The sequence below is a fragment of the Fulmarus glacialis genome, unplaced genomic scaffold (assembly GCF_000690835.1).
Source record: "Fulmarus glacialis isolate BGI_N327 unplaced genomic scaffold, ASM69083v1 scaffold2287, whole genome shotgun sequence".
NCBI lineage: Eukaryota > Metazoa > Chordata > Aves > Procellariiformes > Procellariidae > Fulmarus > Fulmarus glacialis.
This window is the reverse complement of record NW_009221073.1, coordinates 40015-47781: the sequence shown is the minus strand read 5'-3', so window position 1 is coordinate 47781 and position 7767 is coordinate 40015.

The following is a 7767-nucleotide window of genomic DNA, read 5'->3' as shown; positions in this document are numbered from 1 at the left end:
GGGGGGGGGGGGATTGTCAGGTGTGATGAACAAGACTACAAGAATCAGTGATCATAGAACCGTAGAATCATAGAATAGTTTGGGTTGGAAGGGACCTAGTCCAACTCCCCCCTGCAATGAGCAGGGACAACTTCAACTAGATCATGTTGCTCAGATGTCAACTCTAACTATCTTCCGCAAAACAGGAACCTTTTGTTCCTCATGTATTAGCATGTGGGTGCCCAGATACCACAGAGAGAAAGGTCTGCTGCAAGAGCAGCAGGAGCAGCAAGAGCAGGATGCTTGGCAAGGACAGGGGAGCTGGCAGCCGGGAGATACAGTGGGCAGTGAGGTTGGCCAGGCAGTGCCCTTTCCTGCAGAGCAAGTCCATTGATGGTAATGACGGTCAGCCACAGTCCAGATCACACACATGTCTAGGTCAAGCCAAGGCATCAAGTCAGGGTCAGAACCAGTGAGGGACATGGCCAGGCATGGGCACCCCTGCAGTGTAGGGCAAAGACCAGGCGTGAGTGTCTGAGCTCAGATGCAGTTCCTGAGCAAAGTGGGAAGGCCCCAGAAAGGCAGAGGTCATGCACCTCTGATCCCACATTACAGCTGCACAATGTGAGATCTTGCCTTGAGCACAGGCAACCAAACCCCTAGGAGGCGGGGATGGAGGCTGCAGAGCCTGCTGGTACACTTAGGGCCATGGCAGTAATTGGACATGTGTATATATTATACGGACTCTTTTTCTAAAAGAAGAGCAGCTGAGGGAAAATACCTCTTCCAAAAAGATGCTCAAGTATCAGCCTAAGTCTAATGGACAAACATTACATGCTGCGATCTTCATTCATCAGTTAAATTTTCTTGACCCGGAGACATAACAGTGCTAGTGGTGGAAGCAACTGCTAGAGGATTTACTAGAGCATTTCACAGCTGTCGCATCCATGTGTGCTGGTTTTGGCTGGGATAGAGTTAATTTCCTTCATAGTAGCTAGTATGGGGCTATGTTTTGGATTTGTGCTGAAAACCGTGCTGATAATGCAGTTTCGTTATTGCTGAGCAGTGCTTACACAGAGTCAAGGCCTTTTCTGCCTCTCACACCACCCACCAGCTGGTGGAGTAGGCCGGGGGTGCACAAGAAGTTGGGAGGGGACACGGCTGGGACAGCTGACCCCAACTGACCAAAGGGATATTCCATACCATATGATGTCATGCTCAACATATAAAGCTGGGGGAAGAAGAAGGAAGGGGGGGATGTTCAGAGTGAGGGCGTTTTGTCTTCCCAAGTAACCATTACGCATGATGGAGCCCTGCTTTCCTGGAGACGGCTGAACACCTGCCTGCCAGTGGGAAGTAGTGAATGAATTCCTTGTTTTGCTTTGCTTGTGTGCGCAGCTTTTGCTTTACTGATTAAACTGTTTTTATCTCAGCCCACAAGTTTTCTCACTTTTACTCTTCTGAGTCCCCATCCCACCGAGGGGGAGTGAGTGAGCATCTGTGTGGTGCTTAGTTGCCAGCTGGGGTTAAACCACGACACCATGTGGTTTAACACATCCTCAGCTCCACACATGCTCCATTGTCATATAACAAAAGAGATGTGGCCTGCTGTGCGGAATCCATCACCTCTATTACTGTAGGTACAGCCACACAGAAACTATGGCCCAACAGTCACTCTCTGCATGATGCAGTCTACATGACTTGAACCCAAGTCTATGTGACTTGGGTAATAAGGGTTTTCCCAAAGTTTTATCATATTCTTGCTCCCTGGAGCATGTACTAGGAAGCACAGAATATAGGTCCAGCTTCACAAAAAATTTTCTCTACCAGAGGAAAGAACCAAGGGATCAATCACTCTGTGGTTATTTTATCCAACAGAAATAATATTTTCCCCTTACCTTGGTCTTTTTTTTCCCATTCCAAGACTTGTATGATGCCTGGCCAGCTTCTGATGAACTGATGGTACTTGTCAGAAATGATGACTACTCAAATATCACTAGTATCTTTGGTATCATCTCTTGGCTCATGGAAAAAAAAAAATCACTGGAGAAAAATAAATACTTGATTCTTTGCTCTCAAAGTGAAAAGTCAGGAGCTGATACAGAAATGGGTTGATTTAGACTGAAGGTCAATTAAATCCAGAGCCCTGTCTCTGACAGTACCAATAGTTCCCCAGAGATAACAGAGCAAGGATAGAAAAATCATACTTGCCCAGTTAATGCACTGCAGAGATATAAAAATCAGGCACTCACACTTCAGTCAGATTATTTCTAAGAAATCTGATAGGCTACCTTCAGTGAACCAACCTGAAGCTGAACCTTGGAAAACACAGGTTGTTCCAGAGTTTAATCATGTTCAAAGATAGATTATTAGTGGAAAGGCATCTGTTTGTGATATTACTGACAGCTGGAGTGTCTGACTGATGAGATGCCAATGATCCCTCTGAATATTTTGCTTCATGCTACTACAAATTTGTATTTATTTAGAGCAAGGATATAAAATCAAGTGGTTTACCCCTTTGAAAGGTGCTCTGGTCCCATAGCAGTCAAAAGTGTGGTTTGCCCAGTGGCTGTTGCTGAAGCAGTTCCATTTTGCATAACATCTTTAAATAGTAATTGGAGCTGGGACTAAATCTGACCTTCCCCAGTCACACTCCAGAGTCCAAAGAATGAGGGCAGCTAAGTATTACTTGCAGGAAAATTTTGCTCTGAATTTTATACTTCAGGTCAGTCTTCTGCCTAGAAACCCCTAGGAATCTACTACTTTGCTATGTAATAATCTGTCTGCAGTTACCATATCCATTAGCCAAAAGCACTCGTAGGATTTTATAATGGTGCGCTAGGACACTGAGCACTCCACGGAGAAAATGAAGTTAATGTAACGGCAAATGACTTTCAAGATATTCTATTCTGTGCCTTTAAATTTCAGACCCTGAAAAGAAAGCAAAAGAAAAAAGAAAAAGAAGCACATGAAAGGAGGAGATCAGCCTGTGACTGGAAGTCCAGCTGTGTAAACAAGTTTAGTGACTTCTTTTATCTCTAATTGGTCTTATACACTGATCTTTCTGGTGCCAAAATCACACACTTCACATTAATTCTTCAGTAATATAGCATTATTTCCGGATGGAATTGGTATGAAATGTCAAACTGATATGTGTCATTTGCAATTTATTAACATTTCAAGTTTTTTCCAGTGAACATCAACAACTGTCTTCAGTTATATTACTTTAAAAGTTTGAAAAGGAAACAGGTTTATTCCACTGAAAATGTGAATAGAGGCACTAAAATTGTGCTAATAGTGCTATTCACTGCATGAGACATAGAAGATACTCAGCTGGCATAAATTTTTTGGCCAAATTACATTAACTTCAGAGATGCCATGCCAGTTAATATGGTCAAATAATTGGCCTATAGACTTCAGAAGATATCCGTCTCACAAATGCAGAACAGGCTGTTGTCTTTCCTGATAGTTTAGGACCTTTGAGTAACAAGATATTCACATAATTATGTAGACTAGTCTGGAGTAGACACTGGGGTAGACACTGCAAAACTCCAGTGAGACAAAGAAGCCACGTGTACAGGCAAATGAAAAACAATACTGATAAAAGCAAGGTGATGCACACTGGCCACAAAAATAAATTAATAAGGCAACAAGCAAGTGAACTGTCTATCCATCCGACATGGGTCAAAGTCACACATATGTGAGAAATAGGCATCAAAGCAAAATCACAGTCTGTGTGCAGTTGTGGTCAGAAAAAACAAGTATTTTAGGTTACATGATATATGTGGCACAATGAAATATATAAAAAAGATTGTGTCAATAGAATGATGTAATATTGCCTGCACAGTTAAAAGGGATTTGATAACATTACATATAGCAATGAAAAATGTGTATGAGAAACAATAAACTTCTGTTCTTTAGTCATTCTATTTCTTCCACAGGATTATTACATAAAATTAGAAGAGTAAGTTCAGAAAGAATCACTGAAGTACTTTTTTTCTGCTACGGATAACTAAGCTGTGATTATATTGCCATATATGTATATGTGTGTGTGTGTATAAAACTTAGATATAACTTAGGTTAATAACAAGGCTAATGACTGGTAAGACACTCATAACTAATAATCAAATCTGGCATTAACTGATAATAAACATAATTTCAAAACCAACGAAACATAATTCATGGCTTAAGATAGCCTCTAATGTTTACAGATCTGTTGTATGATAAATAGAGTTTCTGCATTTAGTAAGTCCTTCGAAGCAGCCAGTAACTGTGAGAAATGGAATACTAGACTAGATTGGTCTCAGTTTGATTCAATTTGTAAATTTATATTTTGCTAACAATATTTGTTTTCTATCAATAGATGACTAGACAACACCCTGAGTGACCTGCTGTAGTCATTCCTGTTTTGAGCAAGAGGGTTGGACTAGAGACCTCCAGAGATGCCTTCCAACCTTAACAATTCTTTGATACTATGATTCAATGAAAGAATACAAACAATTTTGTAGGACAGATATTGGAAGGAACATTTCTATTCTAAAAGGTATATGTGGTTGAATGTGTTAGGAAAAAATAATACCAGAAAACAAAGTTATATGTTGGGGGTTTTTTTCATTAATCCACTCATAATGGCATGTAAGGCAATTCCTCTAGTGTTGCTTTACTCTGAGAGAGACAATTTCTTTCTACCCCAAACTAGATTTAAATAAATTGTTATAGGCCTTTATTGTAATTCTCATATTAGCAGCCTCAGAGATCACTACAGCAGGAAAACACTTCTTTGCTTCGGTACTAACTTATATTCTCTCTTATATTTGCTACCCTTCACATGCAGCTTTTTGTTTTTCTTCTGAGCTCACAGTCATTTGTAGACATCAGTAACATCACCTGTTCCTCGCAAGAGCAGGTTTAAGGAGAGTGTAACAAGCCTGAGAACTCAGATCTGATAACTAAGGCTGACTTCACCCATTATTCAAAAGAAAATTGCTATGAAAAACAAAATGCAAGACAATAATAACTCTCAGAATACTGAAAAAAAATGGTGCCGCTATTTAACAAGTAACTTGTTTTAGAAGTGTCTAGCTATTGAGTATGTAAACAACGTTGTCAACATGAAACATCCACATTGTTCAGGTTTAGGTCAGGGTCTGTTTCTTTTCACTTTAAAATGTAAAATATGTTTTGATTCCTCACTCAAAGAAGCTGTTTTGTTCCAGTTGTTAAAAAATCAAAAAGAAACACACAACAGTAAACAAAATAGGTGAACCATTTTGCAATAGTTTTGTGAAACACCAGGAGAATGATTTATTCAAAAGTCTTCTGTTTGGGTTATTCTCAAAGAATGTCCATAGCTCGATAACTTTAGAGCTTAAGTATGCATCATTATTATTAACAAGGCTTTTCCTTTAATTTATTGGGATAAAATGATGTGTGTTTCTAGCCTGAGCATTTTCACTAAAGTAGTTAAAAATCAGTCCATTTGTGGCTATACTAGGATTTTAAACATTCCCAGGAACACTTTTATGCACAAAGTGGTCTCCTAAGGCCGATGTCCATCCTGTCAAATCTTTTCAGCCACAAAACAAGATGGTCACATACAGATAACGTTGAGAAAACCGGACTGTGATTATTCCTGAATGCTCCAAGGAATTGTTCAGGAGAGTGCAAGTCGGCAAAGACAATAATTTTTCCAGGGACTGATCTAACAACTGAAAAGTAGAGATGACTGAGGTCCAATGTCAAGGAGCCTTCTCTGGCATAGTTTCATTTACCAGTTTAGATATAGTTTCAGTATTCTGACTGATTGTTTTCACAGCAGAGTTGGTTCTTCCAAGAATACGCTTTGGCAGGCCAAGTTAAACGCCATCTTCCTTAACTGGTAGAAAAGTTTTTTACACCCGCTCTTATTACTTGTCTTTGATTTCTGTATTGAAGTAGATTTGTTCAGTGGTTTGCAACCACTGAAACTAGATGTCCAATCTTAATGAAAAAAATGGAGAAATTAGACTGCAAGAAAATATTAGTGGTTAAGAAGGGAATATGGATGTGAACTTCACTGATTCATTGAGTTACAAGTGTTAACTGGGACATAATTGAAGAACCTCTTTCTCCAAAGACTGCTATGCAAACAGAAGGAAAAGACCCATTTGCAACTTCACTTGGGGACTGACCTCTAGAGGGCAACACAATCATATGAAATGGCAATTCACGACAAGGGCAGTATCAGAATCGCACACTAATCAATATAGTTCATCCTCCCTTTACATCCTAAACCTCTATTTATGCAAAACCTAATTCAAAGGACCTGTTTTACAGAGTGACACATGTAATGACAAGGCATCACCTGGATGGTTACTGTGACCATATTGTACCTTCCATTGACACTCAATCATGGCCATAAAATACATGACCTTCCACTCTAAAAACACAACCCTTAAGCTTGAAATAAATACATATCTCTATAAGCTCTCAAGCCTTTTTTTCTCTGGGAACAAAACCACTCTTATGAAGAAGACTAGAATGTCACACTCAGACCTCCAAGCTGTGAGCCTACAGTGGTTCCAGACTGCTAACCCTCAATCCATTTTTTCAAAGCATTCCTAAAACCCCTCTCTCTGTGTGACTCAGTATGATAATTTTTAAACACATACATATGCGTAAATTAAATTAAAATATTCCTATAGTTGTTCTCTAAGTATCCCAGTGCCTTTTACCTAGTACATCTCCACCTTTCTTAGATGACAGTCTCTTCATGGAAAGGCCATCTTCATTTTGTCTTGGAAAGATAAAACATGTAGAACATATTCTCTGTGCTTCACTTGTAAATAATGCAAGTCCTATTAAGGAAAACAAGGACTAGTCTTCAAAGTTCTTTGCTAAATAGGTTATTAATACTACAGGTACTGTGTTAGCAACAATATAAGAGCAGAAATGGCATAACGATTAGTTCTTTTAGAGCACTCTGAAAAGCATTCAATCATTAGTTCCTGCAGCCATTCACTGTGGACTCCAAATACTTTCATTTTCAAATGTCAATTTCTACTGTTAAATTAAATGAAAATGTGGATCAGTGTGATACATCATCATCTAAAGTAACTCCTGAGGAAATCACTAGAGTAATGCCATTAGCGTTGCCTGCCATTTTCTAAAATGTTTCAGTGTAAAAAAGCAGGCTGTGTGGTTTGTTTCAGATGGCTGCCTGCTGCAATCTTTCTTCGGCCAAAGCTGCCAACACCCAGCCTCGCTTTCACCTGGGGCACCTTTCCAAGACAGTACTTGGAACTGACGACAGGATGAAACGTGGCTTGGGCCTGCGCATAAGGCAAAGAATAGGTCCAGTTGTAATCCCTGCTGTAACGGGCTTCAATGGCTCCGTTTGCCTGTCTTCTTGAGAAAGACTTAGTTAATTGATGTTTGTACAGCTGTATTGGGTGTCCATGGCAAGGTGTTGGTGGTGGGGGACTGCAGGGGTGGCCTCTGTTGAAAGAGGCCAAGGGCTGCCTTGTACCGGACACAGCCGGATCCAGCCAGTTCCACCCAGCTCCAATGGACCTGTTGCAGAAGACAGCTGAGCCCGTCAGCCAAGATGGTGGTGCCTCTGGGAAAATGGATTTCAGAAAGGGCAAAAATGCTTCATGGCAGTGTGAGGAGTAAGGAAAAAAGTGTGAGAAACAACTCTGAAGACACCAAGGTCAGTGAAGAAGGAGGGGGAGAAGGTGCTCCAGGTGCCGGAGCACAGATTCCCCTGCAGCCCATGGTGAAGACTATGGTGAAGCAGGCTGTCCCCCC